The sequence below is a fragment of the Thunnus albacares genome, chromosome 13, assembly GCF_914725855.1.
Source record: "Thunnus albacares chromosome 13, fThuAlb1.1, whole genome shotgun sequence".
NCBI lineage: Eukaryota > Metazoa > Chordata > Actinopteri > Scombriformes > Scombridae > Thunnus > Thunnus albacares.
In genome coordinates, this window is record NC_058118.1 from 25104668 (window position 1) to 25131236 (window position 26569).

The 26569-nt window shown below is 37.4% G+C and overlaps 1 long non-coding RNA gene and 3 other non-coding genes across 4 annotated transcripts; 1 reads left to right on the forward strand and 3 right to left on the reverse strand.

The window, feature by feature from the left end:
- LOC122995264 lies at positions 1–26569 on the forward strand. The gene is made up of 5 exons (XR_006406769.1): positions 1–12; positions 15154–15267; positions 24736–24744; positions 25136–25140; positions 26560–26569. It is a non-coding gene; the product is annotated as an uncharacterized LOC122995264 (long non-coding RNA).
- On the reverse strand, positions 5097–5168 carry trnag-ucc. The gene has a single exon. It is a non-coding gene; the product is annotated as a tRNA-Gly (tRNA).
- On the reverse strand, positions 5629–5700 carry trnaa-ugc. Its single transcript has one exon. It is a non-coding gene; the product is annotated as a tRNA-Ala (tRNA).
- Positions 6515–6586, reverse strand: trnag-ucc. The gene has a single exon. It is a non-coding gene; the product is annotated as a tRNA-Gly (tRNA).

Below are 26569 nucleotides of genomic sequence, written 5' to 3' on the forward strand. Positions count from 1 at the left end.
TTGTTTTTGCATGTCTGGCCATCAGTTTTATCAGATATGATACTGTTGTAAATGCTGAAATCTTGGAATGTGGCATCGCCCAACAAGCTGTCAGATGATCATATAGGTTACAGAAAAACTGGTTGTAGAAAATAAGATCTCAGCATTATAATAAACCGTAGCTTTCATTTAAAGCCTGACTGAGACTCTAACATAACAATTCCAATTATTTGGTATCGCTACCATGTGCTGCTGCTGCCACAGGGTACAGGATTAATTGAATAGTCCCTGCTGGTAGTTGCTGTCATGCCAGAGAGATTCAGAAAGCTCAGTCAAGATCCAGTTGAGCAGCCCAATCAAAACCTGTTTCTCCTGTTTCTTTGTAATAAATATATATTTATTTTTGGCTGTAAACGTCACATATTTGTGAGTGAAGGGCAATAAGCACAAAGACTGTCTGAATCCAGATGTCCAGACTGACAGGCTTAAGGCGCCTTTAGACTGTGTGACAACAACCGTTATGTAAATTTACTGCATGTCACATTGTGCAAGCCCCTTATAATAAAATCATGGTCACAATCTGTGTCAGACTGCAAAATATCACTGTGAGACTTTCAGATTGTGCCTTGAATTTGTGGTGAATCATAGCGCTGTGCAGTAAATAGAAAAAGGTCTATGAAAGCAGAGACACGTCATCAGCTTGCGTCATCCATCATATCTTTTGATCAATCGTTTTTGGGTTGGTTTTTTTTGTGCCATGGGTGTACCCTAAACCTCAACTTTTCAGCAAAGTTGTCAAGACTGCACTTATGTTGTATTCTGATTGGTTTATTTATAGCCGTGGGTTGAAGCATTAGTCACATTGTGAGAATTTGGTCTTAAATTTCTGACACTGTCAAAATTTTGCCTCAGGCTGTCTTTGGTCACCAAAGCTCTACATCAGTCTTCAGTGGATATATCTCACAGTGCGATCTAGGACAGTGTTACGGATTGACAACCAAAGATTTGACCATGTATCTCTCATGACTGTAAACTTTCATCTCAGACAGCCCAGAATCACACAGTGTAAATGGGCCTTTAATTGGTGAAAGTCACATCTTGAATGACTGTTCAAGTCTACAATTAATAAAGTCTGTTAGGGCACACATGCAGATGTTATGTATAATACTACAAATAATGATAGCAATACTATCAATTATAAAATTAATAATGATCATTTAAAAAAATCAAATGAAATTTATATTCAACTCTGGCCTATCTAAAGCAGAAGCCTCTGAGCATATACCTCAAGCAGCTAAAACTAACCACACATGGGAATCCCTATGATGATGAGGGTGTCATCTTTGTTTGGCCTCTTGGGTAACTGTCTGCTCTGTCTCTGCAGGTGTTCGTTAGAGTAACTGGTGATACCTGAGGGCCCACAGGGTTGTTGTTGTTGAAGTTCAGGCTCAGCTACGACAGTGGCTCTCTCTCCTCTAACTGCTTGCTGCTGTTTGCAGCTTTGCTCTTCACCCCTACAGACACCTTTTGATTTAGTTATTTTGTTTTAGTTCTTGGTCTTTGCTTTCATGCGCCTAACAACACACACACACACCTTTGCCACCCATGCACACTGACACCACTGATTATACTGACATCTACACACAAGATTGGACTGGCAATCTGGCAATTCTGGCAAACGCCAGATGTGCCGGCCCACCTAGTGAGCCACAAGGCCACCAGCAATGTGGGAAAAAGAAATCAAGCTGCTCGGCTACAGCCCACTTGATGTTGGAACAGTCCATCTGATTGGGGGTTACACCGTCCCGATTGTCAAGAGGAAATAATCAAATCAAGTCAGAAAGACAAGAATGGGAGGACGCTGCCAAGGAGGTGCGAGAGGTGCATGACACTGATACTGCTAATGTTAGCTCATGAAGTGACAGTGTTAACAGCGGAGCTCCAGACCTGACCCTCTCTGTCACGAAAGTGGCATGTGAGCACAGCCTTTTAACTTTAAAATGAATCAAGAATAGATCACGGAGCACAACATCTTGAAGCATCCATGCTCATAGCTACGGAAAAATACATTCTTATGGCTTTGGACACTGATAGAATAATGGACAGGATGGCAGAGAAGAGTGCACTAATGAGACGTCTTCTCACCGCCTAGGGTAGGACATGCTGTTCTATTCTATTCGCAGTTTAAGGCTGCTGTGCTACGCTGATTTTTTAAATGATGTCAAGGTGAGAGTGTTATTATGGCTCAGCTGATTAGTCACACTGGGTCCGCTCCAATAGGGTGGAGGCATGCTGCTTGTCACAGCCTGACAATAGCAGTGAATGAACGTTTAAACAGTGTCGGTAGCATGAAATCCTGACTGTTAAAGCTTGATGTGTGAATTGCATCAGATCAATTGTGAACACAATGTTGGATGATTGACTAAAAATAGCTCTCACATCTCCAGATAATCGTAGGAAAGCTTTTGTCCAGTGTGAAAAATAAGTTCTGGCTATTTTGTTTCATGATGACAGCATTGCATTTTATCATAGACTTCATTCCTGACATATGATTATGTCATATTTGTTTTATTTGTGAAGTTTGTAGCATAATTGTGCTGAAAGTTGGGATGCCCATATCAATTGTCAAACAAATAAAATCCTAAGTGCACCTCTTGGGGTGCCAGATTTCCCTCTAGGCTATTTCTTGGCTATTTATTTATTACATTATTTTATGAAACCCTGCAAGTACACCTGGTTTTAGGGTGTCAACTTGATATCTATTGCTTAGCCTATATGTTATAAATAACTTGATATTGCTTTTTGTAACTCATAAGTGCGTGCATTGGGGAAAACTGGGGCCGGGGTCCAGACAACACTCAAAAATCATAATATCATGTCACATAATCCAGGCAGCAATTACATTATCCTCAAAACTGTCTTGGCAAAATGAGCTTTGTGTAATTTTTAGGAGACAGGGTTGTTTCTGCCCAACTTGCTTTCTCTCTATCTTGAACATGGACGACATTTTCACTGACAGATTAGTGTGGTTGATATTGAAGGTGAAGATGATTAATCCTCAATTAAAGTCTCTCTCTTTTATCTGATAACAGTGGTGATAAAAAAAAAGTAGGTTTATTTGTGTGGGACACTTACGCTACAAAAGGCATTACACTGCAATAGCCCATGACTCATATATTTCATTAAGAAAACATCCAGCCCATTGATTGTTTCTTTCTCTTCCAGACAAACCCCAACATTGCAGGAAGCAAGAGGAAGATGACGCTGAGGTTCTCTTCCATCATCAAACAAGCTGCTCTGAATGCAGTTGTTATCATAGCTGTCATTCTCATGTGAAAAACAATAATGAACCACTTCTCCTTCTGATTCAAACCATTTACTTTTTTCCTCCATATGTATGCCAAGCATTCACAGCCTTGGTCCGATTCGAGGTTTTGTATGTTGTTCAGCTTCACCTAGAGCCATGAATTATTTGTTGGCTTCAAACAGCAGCATCACAGTACTTCACCTGGCATGTGAATTGAAGGAGCCTGGATTTAAAGATGAAAGCAAAGTGCACTCATGTTTGAGAGAGGGCTAAATGACAGTGTTTTTCTTCTATCTCTGCAGTCTGTATGGTGTTCTCAAAGTGAAGCGTGAAGCGTGATTGAGGTTGCTTTGTCAATACTAAAATCATTCAGCAATAAGAGGTGATACAAGAGCACAAATCTATTATCTCTGTGGTGTCCATTTACTGCATGTGAATAAAATAACCACAGTGAACTGTCAGGATCTACAGTATAGTGAGAAGTTGTGAAACTTCCAGTTTGAATTGATTTTGTGACCGTTTCACACCTTTGCATCTTTGTCTAGGTTGTTCAAAATAATAATGTCAAAACACCTGACATTATTTTTGCAGAGTGAATTGCAGAGCTGTAGTAATAATTCAGTTGATTCAACTGAATCAAACATTGACCTTTTGAAATATTGTTTTCCCACCATTCAGGACACAAAAGGAAAATGCCGGGGATACAAATGTCGCTTGAGATGTTTCATCATATATTTTCAGTGTTAGATTTCCATTGTGTCATGCAGTTGTAAAAGCAAACCATTTTTTAAACTTGTTGGTGCATTTGAGGACACTTAGATATTCAATAAATGATGTGCGTCTAATGAAAAAACACGCTGAACAAGCTGCTGTATGTTTTTTTTGTGCATCCATTTTCTCTTTCGCTCTGCTGTCTGTTGGTATTATGTCATTATATCATATTCAGAAGAGATAAAAGTGATTGTTGTGAAAAGAAACAAATCATTTGAATCATTACTTAATGAATTGCATTTCAGGCAGTGACGAGGTAACTCTTTCAATAAACACAAAGATCTGTGATGCAATACCATGGAAGCAAATGATAACAATAATATGCATGAAACAGACTCTTTGTAAGTCCAAAGATGGAAATATACCACCCAAGAATGTAGTTTCACACACTTATTTTTGTCATATTAATAAAGCCTGCTCTGTTTTTATAAATCTCTATCATTGCACAAGCAAGATTTTCAGTCCCAGGCACAAACAGATACAGTTTTGGTGTGCGAGCATCGTTTATATATCTCACCCTATATCTGGAGTTTGTCAGACTATAGTGAAAAAAGTCAAGAAAAATATAAACTGTGCAAAGTGTTCAACAAAATGTTCAAAAAGACTGGAGAACCATGTCCTGAAGAAACTGCATACTGTGCACATTGATGCCGACTGTCATGATTTTTGGATTACTTTGAAACTCATTGACCCTAATGTATTGGTTGTGTTATAGATGCAGTAGGCTTTAATATAAAATGTTATATAACCAGTTTTTTACTGTATACACTGACTGAAATATAAATACAACTGATGTATAGGTTTGTATTTAGATGAGTGAGTTACATAAAAATCCACCCACCATACAGTTGTCAGCTATATAGAGCAAAACCTTTTTTTATACCAGGCTGTAAACATGTTTATTTCTGCTGTAAAATTGGAAATTTCAACATGGGGTTGTACACGGATTGACTCACTTCCAGAGCCAGCCTCAAGTGGCCATTTGAGTAACTGCAATTTTTTTTCTTTTTTGGCACACATACATTGGCTGAAGCAGATGTGCGATGGCCGGGAATCGAACCCGGGTCAACTGCTTGGAAGGCAGCTATGCTCACCACTATACCACCATCGCTGTGGAAGATGAGGATTTTACTGCCAACTCAGCACTTTATATCAGTGTAAGAATTCAACAGGGAGAGGAGGAGGAACAGAGGAGAGGAACACCAAGCAGATAAGTGAAGAATGTAGTTTGACAGACCTGTAACTAATAGTAATGTTATTATTAACTACAGAAGCTATACTGCAAAAAACTAAATGATAACAGAGTGGATATTATATGTAGTCATTCTATGAAGTAAAGGACTGTGCAGAAGAGTATGTAGTCCAGATCCAGTCCAATATCTAGAATCACTCATTAGAAAGCAACCAGATTCACTGTTTCATTCTTGAAGGTATTTCACTGCTCATCCAAGAGGTCCCTCTTGGATGAGCCCTACAAATTGCATGTGTATATTTTTTTTAGTGTGAAGTCTTTTGATTTTTTGTCTCTGCTGATGTAATGTCTACAAGTTTGTTGTCATCACAAAAACCATTGGAGATGCCGGGGATTGAACCCGGGACCTCATACATGCAAAGCATGCGCTCTACCACTGAGCTACATCCCCTGTTTACAAAGGTCATTAAGACAGCAGATATATGATAAGAGCTTGAACAAAGGGATGTAGTACAACTTAAACTGGATATCTACTTCGGGGTAAAGGGGATACGCCATAACTACAGCAGCTACATGTGTAGGCCCTGAAACCACAACGTAGGCTACGCTACAAATGATCCAAAAGTCCATAGCACCAAAACTTCAGTTTGCAATGATCTCAAACAAAAACAAGGAGCAAACCTTCACAATGACAAAGTAAAACCAGCAGATGTTTGGCAGTTTGCTCTATTGATTACGTAAGCAAAGAATCCATTATGAAAAAGAGGATTTTCAGTCAAATTTCCATTCTCCACAAATGTTCTTAAATCACTTGTACGTGTCTGTGAAGAACGAATCTGTTCATACGAGTGGTTCTTTGTGCCTATATTCTGTGAATCTGGGGTTTCACCATGGTTACGCTATCAAACCAACGTTGTCGCCGTGGTAGTGACTTGCCTGTGACAGCACCCACCTGTAACTCAAAGCGGCCACGCTCTTAATTATGTGTATCTTGAAGCCTCAATAAAATTTAAATGGGTGAGTTATATAAAAATTCACAGGAGGAAATTAGCTATAGAGACCAAAACCACTTGTTGTACCGGGCTGTTTGTTTCTGCTGGGCATGTTAACATGGGGGTTTACACAAACAACTCACTTTCGGAGCCAGCCTCAAGTGATTCATCCATCCATCCAACTACACGTTTTTTTTTTTTTGGCATCCATGCATTGGCTTCATTTTTCAGCACCGGTGGTTGCTGCTTGCTTTATAAACAACAAAGTAGAACTGCGATGGCCGGGAATCGAACCCGGGTCAACTGCTTGGAAGGCAGTTATGCTCACCACTATACCACCATCGCTGTGGAAGATGAGGATTTTACTGCCAACTCAGCACTTTATATCAGTGTAAGAATTCAACAAGGAGAGGAGGAGGAACAGAGGAGAGGAAGAGAGAGGTACACCAAGCAGAGAAGCGAAGAATGTAGTTTGATATACCTGTAACTAGTAGTAATATTATTGATTAAATGATAACAGAGTGGATATTGTATGTAGTCATTCTATGACATGAAGGACTGTGCAGAAGAGTAAGCAGTCCAGGTCCAGTCCAACATCTAGAATCACTCATTAGAAAGCAACCAGATTCACTGTTTCATTCTTGAAAGTATTTCACTTCTCATCCAAGAGGTCCCTCCAGTTCTCCTGGCTGGTGGGGAGACATGAGAATTAGATCAGACAGTGCGTGAACGAGAGTAAGGCATCGTTGTCAGCAAGATTCAAACCTGAGCAGGGAGACCCCAATGGGTTGCTAGTCCATCGCCTTAACCTCTCGGCCACAACAACCACCCTGTTAAGACTCTGTTGTTGGGGTGTCAAATGTATACATGTCACACGTGTTGTTCCACCAATACTACACTACAGTACAACATTCATATAATCACCTCACAAAGAGCTTCACAGACAGTTTGTAAGGGCAGTAGCTTTGGTGTATGATCATCTCAATAGAGATCTGACAGACATCTGACATCACTTTAAGCCTCAGTAAAATTTAAATATGAATAACTCAAATCATAAAAAGTTATCAATAAGAAAAGTCATAGGAGCCATCTGCCAAGAATTTTGCATTATTTGACATAGCTGCTTTTGGACGTACCAATAAAGCTATAGAATTGTTACTAATCAAACGTGTTGTTAAAAAGGGTTATGGTTGGGGTTGGGGTTGGGGTTAGGGTTAGGGTTAGAAAACTACATAAAAGTCACCCACATATTAATATATGAACAGTATATGTGGCATAAACCTTTTTTTTGATGACAGGGCCCTGGAACTAGAACGCAATACAATTCAGCCATTATTAATTTATATTTTTGTCATCCTGTTTTTCCATACTGAGGTCTATTCTGTACACACAACATCTGTTGAATGTCTGTCCGTCCTGGAAGAGGGATCATCTTTTGTTGCTCTTTCTGTGGTTTCTACCATTTTTATCCCATTTTTATTAAAAGTTTTATTAAATGTTGTATTGCTGTACAGATTTTAAAGCCCCCTGAGGCAAACTTGTGATTTGTGATGTTGGGCTATACAAATAAAATTGACTTGACTTGACTTAATGTTATTAGTTACACTTGTGTTTTGTCATGATCTGGCTCACGGTTCAGACAAAAAAAAGAAGAAGGAGAACACACTCATGGTTTGAAGCAAAAATGAAAAGAATGCATTCAGGCAAACTATTTACACACACAACAAAAGATAACGGAGTGTGAAAAATCAGTGGGTACATGGATGAGTGAAAGATGTGCTGGCAGAAAACAAAACAAACAAACACCAGAGACCATCTGGGGGTCTGAGTCTGAGATTGAGCTAGAGGGACTGTACAAGCCAACTTTAAAGACTTCCTAAACCAGCAGCCCAGGTGAACATCCTCTCATCGAAAACCACCAGTCTGCTGGCTACTTCCTGCAACAGAAGGAGAGAGGAAACCAAGCCAAGCAGAGGGATGAGATGCAATGGATGGTAAAAATAGAAAACGTGAGAGCGTTCACATCATGAGCACACGCAAGCTGGTAGTTTCCAAACTGTAATTATCACTTGGAAGTTGGCCTGAATGCTATTTACGAGTTGGAAAGTTGTAATTATGATAATTCCATTATAAAATGAATGCAGCTTTAAAAAGTGCACTTTTCTATTATGGTTTTGGAGTTCATTTCACCATCTATTGTACTGAACTGTATTAAAAATGATGTTCAGTAGCCACCTCTGAAATATAAGATGTCAGTGTGTCCTTGAATGCACCAAAAATGAGAATTTTTATAACTTGCAGCATTAAAGGCAATATAATGGTGATGTAATTTGGCAAACAGTAATGCTCACTGTGATGGATTTATCTCATGCAAGTTTAAAGTGCTGTTGGAAATTTGCAATTTAAATGCAGATGAGTTAAAGTTTTAAAACACACACTGCAAAACCACTGGTTTATCTTTTAGCCGTTAGCTAATATTTTCACTTATTTTCACTTTCACTGTCAAAAATGTATTAATGGAGGCAAAAGGTAATGTCAACAACAGATAATTAGCATTCCAGACTTTGTTCTCATTTCACAAAGTGCTCTGTGGTGAATTACAACAACAAGGGGCAGGTGTGGGAGAAAACATCACCCTGAAAAGTTCAAATGGAGCTTGGCAAAGACTCAACAATCATTTCATCTGTCACAACTGCTCTGTTTAGCCATTTAGCTTGGGAGCTGAAGACAAACACTGTGCATCCAATCAGAAACTCACTCAGGTTATCCAAGAAAATCTCATTCAACGGGAACAACTGTTTGGCGGACACAGACACACATGCATTTAGTAAACATGCACCGAAACCCAGATATATCCATCCTAAAATCATGATTTCTGAAATATTTAATTTCACTTGTTTCAAACTCAGATGAGGGGATCGATTTAAATTTCATCTCAGCGTATCCAGCACAGACAGGAACACAGGAAGCAGGGAGAAAGAAAAAAGAGAAGTTACTGAACCTTGCTGTTGCCACTGACTACATCCCACGCTCAGTGCAAATAAGGTGCTGTTTACTTATTTGTGGCACAGGTAAATACATTCAAAGCCCCAGTGCTGCTGAGAGCTCACCTCATTTTTCAGATGAGTCTGTTTCCCTCAGGAAACTGCTGTAGATGTTTCTGTTTCATCATTAATCAATTAACTACAGTGAGAGGGAAGCCGTATACCTTGTTTATGCCAACCCTTCCCATTAATGCTATCAATCATCAGTTCTGGTAAGACCGCAGTACAGAGACGTGTTGTGAAATTACATCGACGTAAGCATGAATACATACATTTTATTTGAAAATTAAAATAAGCTCCTGATAGACCAGAGATCCACTTTTTCAAAGCAGTGTACAGAAACATGGTAATAGCTTCTTCTTCTTCTCTTCACATGAGAGACCAGGTTTAGTTAGAAGGTTTTTCTTGCTGAAACAACAGCACTGGTTGTTTGTTCAAACAGATTCAAACATTTGCATTCAGCCTCACAGCTGAAAGTAGTGTGATATAGCCAACCTGTCACATTGGCTATGGAGGAAATGCAACAGCGTATATGATAAATGTTCAACACTGGCGACCACCAACATTTAAAGGGGACATATCATGCATTTTGTGATCTTCTGTTATTTTTATACTGTTATAATGTCGAATGTCTGTGTTAAACATAGTCAAAGGTCCAAAACTTGAGGTTAATGTATGTAAAAGTGCTCCCTGAAAGTCAAAAGCCAGGGCTTCAACCTCCTCTGAACACTTCAATTGCAAAGTTACCTCTACTTCCTCCTCGTGATGACATCAGATTGTTCAAGTATATGTTATTTCAGACAGAGTTTGAATTGAGAGGCTGCATAAAGAGCCAAGTATAAGATAAATAAGGAGTTTGTTGAACTGTAAATCATACAAAGATATTCCAGTAGAGCCTCAGAATAAAAATATAGGCCTGGAAGAATGAAAACAAATGTTTTTGGATTGACACCATCATAATCTGTCTTTATTTTGTCATTTTAGTATGAATTCTTGTCATGCCAAGCAGGTACTTACATCCTATATTACCATTCAGCTGGGAAAAAGTTCATTTGCTTGAAAAGAGCAACAGTAGCTTTATCAGATGACAGGACCGCCATGTAAAAATTTGTGTTATCAGAATAACTGATACAATCACCGTGGTCTACTTTGATCTTGGGCACAGTGCTATGAGTCATATAATGTAATATAAATGATTTTAATAATGGTTAATGCATTATTTATTATCTTTTTATTTTTTTATTTTTTGCAATAATTAGTCAATCAATTAGTCAGTAGACAAAAAATCAATCAGCATCTATTTTGGCAAGTGAATAATCTTTTTTTTGTTTGTTTGTTTTAAATACCAAAACTCTGCTGGTTGCAGCTTCTCAGATGTGAGGATTTAAAGCCATACATGAAAATGAACTGAATATCTTTGGACTGGGGATCAGACAAAACATGACATTGGAAGACGTCAACTTGGGCTTTAAGAAATTATAACAGGTACTTTTCACAGTTGTCTGAACGTTTACAGACAAAACAATTATTCAAGAAAATAATCATCAAATTAATTGATATTGAAAATAATTGCTAGTTGCAGCCAGTGGGCTAGTTAGAACAATTATGTCTTACAATGCTGTTTTTCTTAGTTGTTAATTATTAAGCAGGACAGCACCCGACCAGCAGAAGGCTGTAGAGCTGCAATGATAATTAATGATATACTTGCATTTATAACTGCAGGCTTCATGGCTTATTAGACAAAACTCACACTTTACATAGGGCCATTAAAGCGTGCAGTTATTCATTTTCATGGAAGTGATATTTTTATTTTGGTAGGGTGGGTTAAAGTAACTTGAGGCTTAAGCTCAACCTCATTTGACTGATTATTCAGTCCAGAGGACCCACATGAATTCCGCACTGTTACACTGGCATGCTGCAAAGTATAATTTTCAGGGTCAAACATCCAAATCTAATATGTAACAAATCTCTTGTCATTTCATAATGTTGAAAAGAAAATGCACAAAAGACCAATTTGACACTGTGGGTGGTTTTGTCTCAGTGTTTTGTATTCTTTGTAACTCTCTTCCACCTTGTCCTCCCTCCAAACTTCTCCTTTTGTTCCTTCATCTTACATTTTCCTCTCTTTTGTCTCTTGTTTTTTATTTATTTATTTACATGTCATCCCTGTTGTCCTCCCCTTTCTTCTACTTACCTCTTCTGCCTTTACATCACTTTGTCTTTCCCTTCCTGCCTCTCCTCAGCGACAACAGACGTCCCTCTGCACCACAGCTCCTGTCTCAGCTGAAAGATGAGGAACGCTGTGCCGTACATCATCTCAGCAGGGTTCACATGAGGTGTTTGTAACATTATGGCTATGCATTTCAATGCCATTGACCAGACACAGCAGGTTTAGCTGTAGGTTTATGCTGATGCCTCCTCTCATGTATATTTTAAGCACCTTGAAACCCTGAAATGAAAACCTATTAAATCAAACAACTTCAATTAGTGTATGTTAGCGACAGAATCAAAAGAAAAACAAGTTAATTTGTAGCTAAAATACTTATGCATGTCTCTTATAATTTAGAATTCAAATTGGTAAAATTGAACTAATTAATCAGATTACAAAGTATGTTTGATGGTAATCTGTTTATTGTTGAAACTGGCTAAAAATATTTTAATCAGACCAATTAAAACACAGAATTTCATTGTCAGAATCAGGTTGATGCACACTGATGTCAGTGCATATAAGAGATTTTCAAGAAATTAAAGCAATCTTAAAGAGGTTTAAAAAGTGAAGACAAGGATGTGAAGGAAAAGTTGTGTTGGGGGCAGACAAAGGTCATTTCATCACCATCTTGTCAGAATACTAAAATATTAGGCTGTTATATGCACTTTAATGTAAAGCACATTGAATTTACCTGAGTATAAATAAAATTGTCTTCCCTTGTCATTAGAAATAATATATTTCGGTAACAATACTTATTTGATGAAGCATGTTTAAACAGCACATAAAATTTAGATCTGTTGAAAATATTTTATGTGTTTAGTAAAAGTTGTTTTATTCATTGTAGCGCTGGTCCACATGTCATGTTTAAACCATGTGACCAGAAGGGCTTAATTACTATAGAAGAAGGGGAATTTTGTGTCATTTCTGGCTAAAGGTACTGCTGTTTACTGTGTTTTCTTATGTGTTCAAGAGAACCATGTGGAAGTTTGTCATCACATCTTAGCGGTACAGCAACCCCGTCTCCTAGAAATATCATTTATATACTATTAATATCAATCAATCAATCAATCAATCAATCAATTTTTATTTATATAGCGCCATATCACAACAAAAGTCATCTCAAGGCACTTTTCACATATGCAACAGCAAATATGTTTTGAGAGAAACACAATGCCACCCTGATGTTTTTATCAACATAATTAAAGGTGCAATATGATTCAAGATTCAAGATTTAGTTTATTGTCATTTTCTTGTGTATTTGCATACACAAAAAGAGCAAAATGCTGTTCCTCCCAGCCCACAGCAGTGCAACAACAACAGAAAGGATAAAGAAAGTACATGTCTCAGTTCGATGTAGATGACTCTTGCATGTCAACGAGTGACCAGCACTGATGAGGGAGTGAAATAATCCATTTTACTGTCCAGAGAACATTAGGCAGCATGATTGTTGGAGCTGCCGGTTTGTATGGGTTAACAGTTAGCCTAGCTTGCACTCCTTCGTGCTTGTCCAGCTTCCACATCCTGAATTATGTAAGAATTTTAGTTTAAAACATTCACTAAACTAAAATTATCAATAGAATGTGAAGACATAATAAAATGAGACCTTCCCTGACTTTCTTGGTTGTTTAGAACAGCCTGTGGACTGATTTCTATTTAAAGGACTCAGGACAGTTTTGCTGGAAGAGTCCAAAGGATGTGACGTTTATGTGCCTTTCTCCCGTCCCCCTACAGTGCCAGCAGAGTGTAACACTAGCTAACGTTAGCTTAGAAATGGAGTCCACTAACATCTGACTCCGAGCTGGCTTTCTTCCTATTGGACAGGTAAGCTAACATTACTGCAAAGCATGTGAAATATATTGTGATATTGTGGTTTTAGCAGGCTAATGTTAGTGCTGATGCTCGCACGTGCTGACGGAGTGCGAGCACAAGCAACAGGATGTTAACTGCAGCTCACTGAACTGCCACTGGTGTCATTAATGAGAAGGAATTTCTGACATATTGCACCTTTAAGGAAATATTTTGTAATAAATGCATCTGCCAAATTTTGGTTGAGAACTTATTTCATTTGTATTCCTACAATATCTCCTTGTAGCAACTAAAGCATCATGGTGTATGTTTTGTGGTTTATGTTTACGCACTCACTGCACTCGTGGTCTTGGTTTAATATTGAGAAATAGTAAAGTGACTTAAAACACTTTTTTGACATTATATTTATTTAGATTTTTTTTAACATACACAAACAAAAGTCAGACAATAAATCATATCTTTTTTTTAAGATTATTTTTTGGCACTTTTGGCAAAGAGGCCGGTAGGAAACGAGGGAAGGGAGGAAGAGAGAGATGTTTATGACATGCAACACAGGTCCCTTCCCAAACTTGAACCAGGGTGGTCATGTGGTCATGTGGTATGCAAAGTAACCATTCGGCTTCCGGGGTCGTCCAGTAAATCATATATTATGCAGACAACCAATCAGACAATTCCAAAAAAGCCTGCAAGCAAACTAGCAGCATGAGATGATAGCTTTGACTGGGCAGGTAATCAAACAGATTTGTAATGACCTGAAAATATCTTTTAAATAATAATTATGTTAATCGCTTTAGGTACAGTCCAAGAATTGTATGATAGCAGTTGTTTTGAAGGGTGAGTAAGAACCTGGAAAAGTGCTGTTTCTTTCAGAATAGTTAGAGACGACATGGTCTATCTCCCAAAAATCTTTTCCACTCCCATAATTTTGTGTTAAAATACGCAGTGTCTCTGGATAACAACATAACAATCATGTCCATGATGTTTTGCTAATAAATGTAGATTAGATAACAGGGTATTGATTTGAACACAGGCACGCAATGCTGAACCCTGAGTGGCGAGCAACAACAGCTTATCAAATTCAAATGAGGTGAACCTGCTGAGTGAGGGCCAGAGTCGAGCAGCTTACTCAGAAAAACTACTCACTGTTTTCTCGTCAAAATGGAAAAGTACGTGGACGGACACCAAATAACAGTCAGTGATTTATTTCAGCAGGAAATACACTATTACAATCTGTACATAAACTAACAGAACACATCTGTTATCTGTAACCCTGCTCAGATGTAGTGAGAGCTACTGTGAGTACTGATGATACAGGAAAGTGTGCAGAACTCTAATGCATATAAGTAAAATATATAAGTTTCTGACTGAATTAAACTATGGACTAACATGTCTTGGGAATATCTGTGTCTTTCTGTAAAAGTAAAATAATACTGAAATACTGTCAGAAGCTCTATTCCTCCAATCAGCCAATCTCATCATCCACTCTTACATTTATTATGAGTGCACCTGTTGCTAGGCAACAGTTAACACATGTATAGAATACTTTTATCAACTTTTATAGCAATTTCCAATAACTAGTCTACAGCATCATGTAATATTACTTCTATGGCTGGCATTATTCTATATTTTGAGTGTTGTCAAAGTGGGTTAGTCCTGCCCTTTGTGGAAGTTCGATCCAAGCATGGTTCCTACTGAAGACATCATGTCACACATTTACAGTTTCATTTTTAATAAAGGGCTCATTAGGTTCCTAAAACAGCTGAGTATGGTAGTTTGTAGCAAATGTCACTCAAATAGGAGTAAATAGCGCATTTGTTGGGGACTATTCTCAGCTGCAGATTTATTAGTGTCAGTTTCCCTTTTGGTTTTGTTTTGCACTGACAACATGCACCTCACATCAGACAACACATTCATACACTTTCAGACATCACTGATACCGACTTTCACACCTCATTGCAGTTATTATTGTTCCTCAAAGCTTTATTTATTCTTCTTCTGTATGTTTTTTGGTCACTAACTTCTTCTGCATACTTTCAGCTACAGAAACCATTCAAAAATCAAAATGTTTTGCTCTTGGCTAATAACTCATAAACTGTGAGGCCTATCAATACAATATTAGCACAGTGTGTTCATTAGATGATGCCGATTCGACTGATATAGGCCACGCCCATTTGCACCTGGAAAATTTTCCCACCATTTTGGATTTTTCTGTAAATACATTTTTTTGCCTCTTTTGGCACATAATTCATCTAATAATCACCAAACTTGGTACAAACCATATTTAGATGACCCCGAATAAAACTTATGAGTTTGTTTTTGGGTATTACTTACTGTTTGTCTGTAATTGGCTACCAAACTTTCGATGCACTTAACGGGCTATAACTCTTCAATGCTAAATTGGATTGCAGCCAAATCTGGGAATGTTGTACATACAGCCACACTGCACAAGTGAGAAACATTTGATACAATGCTACCCACAGGAGGCACTACTGTAATATTAGAACATGATATTTCTACAATTCTGTTGTCTTTAATAAAATGAAACTTGGTACACGAGTTCTCCACGAGGCACGGCATATTGAAATATGGAACCAATAACCTCACCTTGTGGCCATTAGTGAAACACCACCGTACTACTTATTAACTGCCATATCTCTTGAATGTAATATTCCATGGTAACCAAATTCAGCAAAGTTGTACAGATGGGGATGGTGAACAAGTCTGTAGCATTTTCAGCAATGCTTCATGATTTATTTCATTTATTTCTACAGGAAATGCGTTTTCTAGTGTAAGTTTGTTGTTCTAGACAGTATTCAAGGAAGCTGACTGAAAATAAACTACAGTGTGTGTGTTCATGGTAACGAAGGAACATGTCTGGACAACAACTGAGCTGGCAAAGATGAATAAGATATATCAGGCTGCAGATACACACAATACTTGTTAGTTGATCAGTTCAGTGTTTGTTTTGGTCTTTTGAGATGAGTTTCAATAAGAGAAACATAGAATATTTCCAGAATTTTTAATGTCATAAAATACTCTCTAGTTGCAAAAGAATGGATTGTTATCTTTGTTTAATTCTTACTGTAACATCATATGCCAGAGGTAAATAAATAAATAATGAATTGCATGGCTACCAGCAGGAGTTGAGTTTAGCCTTGACAATAAATGTAACTTTTCAAATTACTGTCTTGCTTTAGGCTTTAAATATTAAAATGATTGATTCATTCTAGTTACTTCACTTTTTTCATCCAGGTATATCCATATCCACATTTTGCCTCTCATCTAAAACTGAATGAGAACTGAAGAAGCCTTTTGGATTAGAGGCTAAATGTCTTCACGAATTGACAACAAGTCCAGCTGTTCTTGACTCAATACTTTTGGAAAGGGATGCAACAGATAAAAACTCACAGTTCTAATCATATCACGGTTTTGAGTCACAGATCGGATCATTTTTCAGATCAGCAAAAGGGAAAAAAAGGGAGAGAAAAATATAACTTTACTTTCCATTTATCCTGTAAAACACTTAAAGCATGGAGCTTTGGCCTATGGCCTTAAATGTAAACAACATTTAAGATATCCGATGTTTAAATAAAATCTTAAAATAGCCTATATAAAATATTCAATACTCAAGTGTTAAATTAAAGTGCAATATGAGGCTTGATACCTTCTTCCTTTAAACATGGTAGTAAATGAAACAACAGCCTATGTCCTCATCATCAAAACTTGATGATAACTTACAAACATGAACACATGTCTCGTCCTGCACCTTAACTTGTTGAATGAGCCACCAAACAGACTGGGGGAAAAGTGCACCGCTAACGTCAGTTAGCAGCTAGATAGCCAATTAACTGCTGAGCTCCAGCACATTAAACAGCATGTAAACATGTTTGCAGATGTCACTTCGGCCCCGTTAGATGCTGGTTTGGTCGTTGCTCTTCAAAATCCCTGTTAGCAACATGCTGTCTGTCCATGACTTCTGCTTGACAGCAGTTTGTTTACTTTGTCTCCAATGAGACATTAAATTTTGCAACTAATCTGCAGTTCATATGCCTGCCAAACTGTGGGGAGTTGATCCGTAGGGATCACAGATCAACTACGTTCCATTACACCACTGCTTTTGGACTTTAATTTAGTTAATTTACTGAAATTAATGTTTGTAGAGATGTGATTTTTTTTGGAATTATCAAAACAAAATTGAATTCTAAGCAGAATGTGAGATTTTATGATGCACTGAATCTGCTGAAATGTCTGTACTGCATATAAGCATATAGCAAAAGCTGAGCATCCAGGATTACCTTGTAAAACTCATGCAGGTTTTACTTCTCTGAAACCAACAGCTGCTGTAAATTAGTAAAAATTATTCCTACATGCTAGAGAAAATGGTCGGCGGTACTGTTATATATTTGTAGAATATTGGATAAAATATGTAAAACCTTTCTCTGAATCAGAAACATGTTTATTTATTATGTTTTATTGCAAAGTAGGTTTGCACATATAAGGAATTTGCCTCAGTGTGATGTTGCCTGTTTGTATCATATTCCTACTGGTCACCTTTGACCTCTTATGATGATTTCAGTCCTAAATCTGTTGTAAAGGGGGTAAACCATGAATGGCAAACCCAGTGTGACCTTTTAGAAATGAACATTACACACAAAGATATATCACTTACCTGGTTTCAGTGGATTGCGCAAAGCTTTAATAACACAAGAACTGTGTAGATAATTTAATTAACTATTGACAGAAGTTATCATCTAATATGTGTTTGTTAAGCAAACCAAACTTGAAACATGACTTCCCTGCAGCTTTTGGCTTCATGTGACGTTACATTTTTCTTATGGCAACCGTATATATGAAGGTCAAACACAGCTTGCCTTCCTGCTTTAAACCCCCACCTCAACCCCTGTTCTCACCATGAATTATGAAATGACATTAATCAACTATGAATGCTTAATGCAGGCACATGTTCTCTCACATCTACATTATAGTTAAAACATTAAGGCGAATAATGTATAATTAATTACTCCACTGTTAGCAATATTAGGAGTCTGCATGAATTGACTTCACCTCGTGAATTTAGTTTTCTTCAGTTAAATCTGATCATTGTCTCTGAGAAAAACGTCCATTAAACTAATATTTCAACAAAATGTATTTAATATTTCCACCAGGAGGGCTTCCTGCAGTACAGTTTCCATGGAGATAATGAGATTGTATGACAAGAGCTCTTCTATTTAACAGGTGTGCCAGAAGCAGAAAAATGACAAAAGAAAATTCAGTTCTCAACATTAGGAAGACGACTTGTAGGAGGTGATTTACAAAGGCAAACATCTATTCCAATTAAATCAGATTTCTAACAAAAGCTTTATGATATGGTCTGATTATAATCACCTAACATAAAGCCTGACTATTTATGAACTATATTTTTTAATACTTAGTGAATGGTGTGTATTTTCACAGATCAGAGCATTTTTTGTTCTGTTTTGTTTTCTTCGCAAATATTGCGAGTCTTTGAAATGAAGATTCTGTATTTTAAATCCCTAAGCCGCACACTGTCATCATCATGAAATCATTCTCCTTTCCTTCTGTAATAAACCCATACAGTATGTTTGAGCAGAAAATCATTTCCTCTGCTCCTCAGAAAATTTTAATGGAAAACATTAAGGGGGTTTTGTTCCCAGTTGTAGTGCTCAAGCCTCAGTCTGTTTGCTGTTTGCTAATTATTTGTCAGAACAATAGGAAACCACAGTACATCAGAACATATCCAGTGTCGATCTTCTATATAAACTATGTATGAGATCATATCACAGATGGCAGATTATTGATTTAATTAATTCCAGCATTAGCAGAGATAAAATCCTCATTGGCTGAGCTGTGGGGAATGGCAGCGTTGTTCTGTTTGTTTAGAACAAACAAAAAGTTATTTGCTTTGGAGGGAAACGGTTCAGAAAACCCTCAGTGTTCAGATTCAGAGTCGATCCAGCAGAGTGGATGAGAACAATATCAGAGAGGCAGCAGAATTACATGCAGACTGAACGAATGGCAGCAGTGGATTTCCAACTTTCAGACTCATAGATGCATGTTTGCAATTTTGCTGGTAATAATTGCGAGCATTTTATTCGTAGCATATATTACATGTTTTCACCTCATATTTTTTCTTCAGAAATACACAGTTTTATACTCAGTTGGCACATGGTTGAATAATAGTTGACCAAAACTATCTTCACGGCTACATTGCCAAAGGCAAAATAGAAAATGTTTTGTTTAATTATTTGCATGAAGCACCACTTTAAAGCATAAATAGCAAGAGTAGCACATTACCACCTAGAACAGAAAATGACCTTTCTGGTATTTGTGTGTTTTGTCTCAACTTGTTGAAAAAGTCCATTTCAATACTTTTTCACTCCCAGTACTTACATGAGAGGAGTCAAGTGCCTGACCACAAGAGTATGGAGCTTTATCAGATCTCACTGGGACATGTTTGATTAATGAGGCCATTCTGTGGCTCAATAAAAAACGATGCTGCACAGCCCAGTCCAGCTCATACAGTATGTTTGTTGGCTTTATATAATTTCCACATAATGTACAAATAAGTACGATCAACCATACAGTATTACAGGTGCATTCAGGAGCTGAGAGGAATAATTCAGTTAATGAAGCAATTAAATCAAGCTATTGATTTAAAAATCATGTGCATGTTACTTTACATAAAAGAGACAACAAAGTATTATTTTGAAGGTTTTACAAGACTCATTTAAGTTACTTAAGGAGCCTCAATCCTGATGTATTTACACTGGCTTACACCATTAAATTCAGAATCCAGTTCAAGATCCTTGTGATCAAGTTCAAAGCCTTGCATGGTCAGGCACCTGCCTACAGTAATGAGCTCCTGCAGCCGTATAATACCAGTACCAGCACCAGTAATACCACTACCCTCGCTCCAGGCTCAAGACAAAAGGAGACTGTGCTTTTGATGTTGTAGCTCTTAAACTTTGGAACACTCTTACATCAGACTTAAGGTCTGTGGACACTGTGGACACCTTTTTAAAAAGCACACCAAGATCCATTTGTTTAGACTTGCTTTTATTTAATTATTATTTTTGTCTTGTGTTTTTAGTTGGATGTCTGCATTTAATGTCTGTTTGTGTTTTTGTTTTTATTGTGAAGCACTTTGTGACGTCTGCTCTTGAAAGGTGCTATATAAATAAACTTATTATTATCAACACATTTCTCAAAATCATTGATAAAAAAGATATATTTATTATTTAAGTGTCATATATTCAATGTTATTTCTATCAACCTCATCAATAAGTACAGAGTTTTAAAGGGGACATATCATGCTTTTTATGATTTTCTGTCATCTATATACTGTTATGATGTTGGATGTTAAACATGGTCAAAGTTCCAAAACTTGAGGTGACCTAATGTAGAAATGCTGCCTTCAAGTCAAAAATGAGGGCATCAGCCAGCTCTGAACACTTTGTTTGCAATTTTAGCTCTACTTCCTCCTCCTAATGACATCAGATCATTGAGGCGTACCCACCAACAGATGTCCTTTCCGTAACCTTTGTGGCTAAAGTTGTTTCATGATTGTTCGCACATTTGATATTAAGTGATAAGGTGTTTGGAAGTAGTTAATAATATTCATGTTGAATCCAACGAGAGAAGTGTGCATGAAGTGCTTGTTCAGTGTACAGTGTGTTGTACTTTTCAGACATACTCACACTTGCCTACTACCTCACAAAGCATGAATCATGAAGCACTGAATCCAACTGTAATGTACTCTGCTCAGACCCAGTATGTCATGTCTGTTAGTATAGAAATAACCGGCTGCTGTTGGTGTTATATTACCAGTGGAGGGACTTTCAATTGCTAAAAAAAACCGCAGATAAGACAGTGACAGACAATAACAAATAAAACAGTGCATGTTTTAAAGAGATCATATAATGCCCCTTTTCCCAGTTTAATATTTTCTGTGGTTTATTTATAAACATTTGCATATTTTTACGGTCATAAAGCTCCTAGTTACAGCTGTACAAGCCACGGATGCAGCCCCTCTGTCTCAATCAGCCTGAAATGAGATGTTTTGTGTCTGCTCAATGCCCCTCTGCTCTGATTGGCTGACTGTTTTCTGAGTGATGGACACCCAGGCCAACCACAAGTAACAGAATGTAGCCTACTGTAGCTAGGTAAAACAAGGGCTCTGGATAAAACTCACTGGTAAACTGTGATGGCCACTGCTGAGGATAATGTTATCCAACTTTTGGAAGGCTGTGCAATGACAAATTTGCTTCCTGACATCCAACAACTGCATAGCATTTCCTCCGGGACTGTCTGTCATCTGCTCTGCTCCGTGTGTGTGTGTGAGCCCCGCCCTCGGTGAAACACAGAGAGCAGAGGAGAGAAACTAGTGCGACCAATCTTTGGTGTTCTGTCCCCTGTGTGCATAGTGCTACACTTAGTGACAGAAAGGTAAACAGATGTACTAGGCACTGAAAGGGTTAAATGATGACTCAGACGTGGAAGTAAAGTTGCTTTTCCAGAAACTCTGTGAAACTGAAAATAAATACACAAGAAAATATTCTTAACGTAAGTAAAAGAGATTGTAGAAATGTAAATACTTGCTTGATACTACATAACTAGACAGATGGCTGCACTACACGTGGCAAAAAAAAGGGTTTATGTAATTATCTATAAATCTCCCTAAATGTGACATAAAACAACAAAATGTGCATTAATCCTTATCCATAAAGATGAAACATGTAATATAAACTTAGAAACAAAGCTTCTCCAAGGCTCAACACAGGCGGATACAAATGATTAAATAAAGGGAGTTCTAGAGCAGCTCATTGTGCAAAATCTCAAGCCAAAATGGCCAGTCTCACATAATGATCCTACCATGTGATCACAAATGACCAGTAGCGAACAATGTAATTTAAAGCTACAGTACATTCAACTGACCGCAGTCTTCAAAGCAACCACTGGGTGATGCTAAAGTGCTCTTCACCCACATGTAACATCACAGTGATTATGAGTAAATACACAGAAATGTCAGACGCAAATTCCCAAAATCAAATTGGAAGTAATTTCCATCTCTTAAAATGAAGGAGCTCTCATTTAAGAAAGAGTTTTTATTTGATCATTTCAAGCACCATCAGGGCCTGTGGAGAGGATCAAAAGTTACCCAGACTTCTGCAAATCCACTTGCTGAGAGCACTAAAGATGCATGCTAATATATTCAAAGTCAGGGTGATGGGAATTATCCATTAATTTGATATTAGTATGGGTGTCTCACAGGTGGTGAAAATGGAACCTGACCATTTGTCTCTAATCATCGCATCAGTTCAACGCAGAAACTAATGGAAGGTGTTGTCAAATCTAATGGCAGAAGGTGCATACTACAATAAAATAGGGTAATTCCACTTCACAATAATCACAGGGGTCCTATCAAGTCGATAACTGCATTTACAGCAAATGTCTCTCAGCACAGACCAGGCAATTTTCTCTCCTGCAATCACCGGAAACCTATTTTACTCAGGGAGAGGAGGGAATTCGGGGTGATGGAAACGAAATTTCCCAAGAGGGCTGGGACATATTGTGAAAATCACTTGTATTGGAATGTATCCAACAGATTGTCACTCAGAGGAGGGTGAATTTGGGAACAATATCGTGTTCACTCACAGGAACAAATGTGCTCCAAGGTTGAAAGGGGCAGCCATGTCAATTCTGTAGTAGCTTTTAGAACAATCTGAGGCTGGAGATATTATTAGTTTACAAAACTGCAACAAGTTTTATGTTCAAATTGTACAGTAATGAAAAGACTAAAGGTTTGAAGGCTGTGGTCTTTATTTTTCCAAGATATGTTGCTGCAATTTTCTTCCAGGAAACGCTTTATGGTCATGTAGTGATATTCTTCCCAGAGCAATCACAGTTTTGCTCTGTTGGCAAAGGGGAAGCAACAGGGTCTCAAGTAGTTTATAGGCTCAAGAGCTAAGAGGACAGCAGGAGGACAAGCTGTCTTCACCAGGGTGACTGGCAGTAGAAACTGACCGAATAAAAATAGTTTTCATATGGGTTCCACAGGAAGAAATGAGCATTGTTTTGTTTTTTTTTTTATTCATTGATTCATGCGGGAATCTGCCCTATAGTGACACCGGAAAGCTCATAGGGCCACTTGGAGCCTTGATCAATTAAAAGTTCACAACATACAAGCAGCAGGAGATATGTGGGATTTAAACAGCTGTCTATGGAGATTACATTTCACTAAGTATGCCAGAAAGAAAAGGAAAAAAAAATAGACTCAGATCATCAAAAAGATGTACGGGGTTCCTAGTGTGATGTCCCGTGAGTCAGTGTGGATTTACATATGTTATGAAACTGAAGCATATCTGATTGCAATTTTAGTTTTCATCACAATGATTTGCACAGTTATGCAGTTAAATAGCACTGTAGTGCCATATATGAAATTAGAGTAGAATTTAAAATTTGGTTTTCTATTTAGCATGTTGTATTTATTTTTATCTCTGAAATTATTTTTAAAGTTTAATTCTGTTTTATTGTTGACAATCTAGGAAAAAAAAACTTCCCTGTTTAATTTTCATATTGTGACATAAATGTCATCCTGGTAATGATCCACAAAAAAAAAAAAAAAAACTGAAGATTTTTAAAATAACACTCTTTTGTTGTTGAGAAACTATGATAAAATGTAACCTGAACAGTCTCTTTCACATCATGTTGTGAAAGAGTGTCTCTGAAGTTGGGAGAACTTCAGAGTGAGAGTTGTGCAGCAACATAGAAACTTTACCAATCAATCTAATTTAAAAAGGAAAAACTCAAAACAAGTCCTCAGACCTAAATGACAAAAAAAGAGAGAGTCAGTGGCTTCCAAAATATTTAATGATTCAGAAACTTATAAATGTGAGTGTTCGCTAGCTTGTTATGCTACATATCGCAACCTTTGACTTTCTACTACAGTGTAAATTTGGCTTTGGCTACACACACACAATACTTGTATGTAGATCAATTCATTGTTGGTTTGGCTCTGCACATGAGATTTGTTGACAGTAAGAAAAATATAGAAAATCAGCAGCCTTATCCTTTAAGTAAAGGAAACTGTAACTACTTGGTCAAGGTTAGAGAAAGATCACCTTTGAACCAATCGTGTTTGGTTGTTACTAGAGTTTTTTCAGCATTCCAACTACGCCATGCCACCTCTACTTGTGTTTCTGAGATAGGACAGTCATTCCTTGTCAGTATTTGTCAGGAAAACATAAACATAGGTTGTGTTTGAACAAATGATCCATGCTGTCATTTTTCTGGTGAGGACAGTCTGCAGTCTGCTGTAAAAAGAAGCAACCTGCATCAGATCCAGTCCCACTACTTGAACCACACATGCAATTACATCATCTAGAAGAGGCTTAAAAAAGGCTAACCAACCTGAGGATATTATTGTTAACTAAAAGTTTCAGTTTGTTTTTGTTCATACTATTCAGCACTTAATTAATTACAATTAATCATTAATTTTTCGTCTCTTTGGCTGGCCACCTCCCACTGAAAACCCCAATCAAAAATTTACAGTTTCAGTGCACATTTTGCTTCTCTTTTGATGTGACAACTTACTTCTTTGACAGGCAGGGTAATTTAAATGATGAGCATTTCTCTCCAGTGAAATTAATTTTGATATGTATCTGGCAAGCGTAGCCATGCTACCGCAGCGAGGCAGCTGGCCTCGAGCCAAGGTAAAGCATTAATTATTTTCCAATTAAACTCAGTGGTATTGGTCCAATTAATATACTGTAGATGGTAATGACAGGCACACAGGACCCAAGTTCTTTGACTAAGTTTATGTGTGCAATTTAAACAATTAAAATATTACAGGTATTATTTTCAGAGCCCACCAGATGGCTATTAGTTTGGGCTCAGTGGATAGAGCCCTGAGTATAAGTCATTTCCAGAGAAGCGGTAGGGATTTATTTTCCCAGGGCTTCAAACACCAGCTTGGAGAACAAAGTTGTAGGTTAGAAGCCATTAATTGATTCTGTAACACTGAAGATGTGAATTTTGACACAATTGTGTTTTGCCTCCAATGTAGATAAGGCTATTTTAAGCTAAATTTGAGTCCAGTCTTTTGGTGTCACTCTTGGTTCTACCATCTTATTGGCAGTCAACCACAACGTAAATCTTTATAAAGGAGTCACAAATATATTAATTAATTTTTTAAAAAAAAGGTTCAACATTTTCCTAAAATACCTTGATACTGTATGTGTTTTTCACTCAAACAGGAATAAATAGTGCATTTGTTGGGGACTATTTTCAGGGGTGGATTTGGAGCGCTAGTTTACAGCATAAACCTGTATATGGATGACTGAAAATAAATGACAGTGACTATGTTCATGGTAATGAAGGAACATGTCATCCAGTGCAATGGTGTAGCTTGATCTTTTTAATAGTTTTTGGATAACCAGGGAATTCTATGGCACAGAAGAATAGGATATATCAGGATTTGGATACACACAATGAAAAAAAGAATTACAATGATAGTGGTGGTGTTGCATGGTTGATGGATCTTGGATGATTTTTTTTTTTCTATGCAAAGGAAATATTACAAAAAATATTATAAATCAGAGCACTAGCAATCATCAAAGAACTGAATAAATAAAGTAAATTAGGTTCTCATTCTAACTTACATCATTAATGCATCCACAATCTCAGTTATCCTCAGGCCTAACCAAACATAGGAATCTAATGTAATGCAATACAAAACAATTAGTTAAACATTCAAACAAATCCATGGAATATAAACAAATAGGATTAAAATATAAGGGTGAAAAGTCTGTATTTAAACTTACATTCTGTCTTTCTGCTCACACAAACAATGGTTTGGAGAGAAGGAGACTCACTGTCTTAGAGGGTGGGAGTGTGTGTTGAGGTAAAACACACAATACTTGTTAGCAGATCAATTCAGTCGATTATTGTTTTTCTCAGTGGATTTTGAGGCAATAAGAAGAATATAGAATGCAATATATAAGACGAGTGGTAAAATAAGTGGTAAAAACTTTTCAGCTTACACTACCGTCGAACATAAAGGCTTTAGTCCAAAGTTGGTGTCAAAATTAGTAAAGGATGTGGCTCAGTGGTGGGAGGACAGGGTGAAAGTAATCTCTCCATTACTCCCCAAACTAGATGTGTTTTTAGGTTTTTCAAGGTTTAAATGTATATTTTTAATTTTCAATTCTTTCAGAGACATTTCATAATAAAGTTGTCAGGAATTTCAGT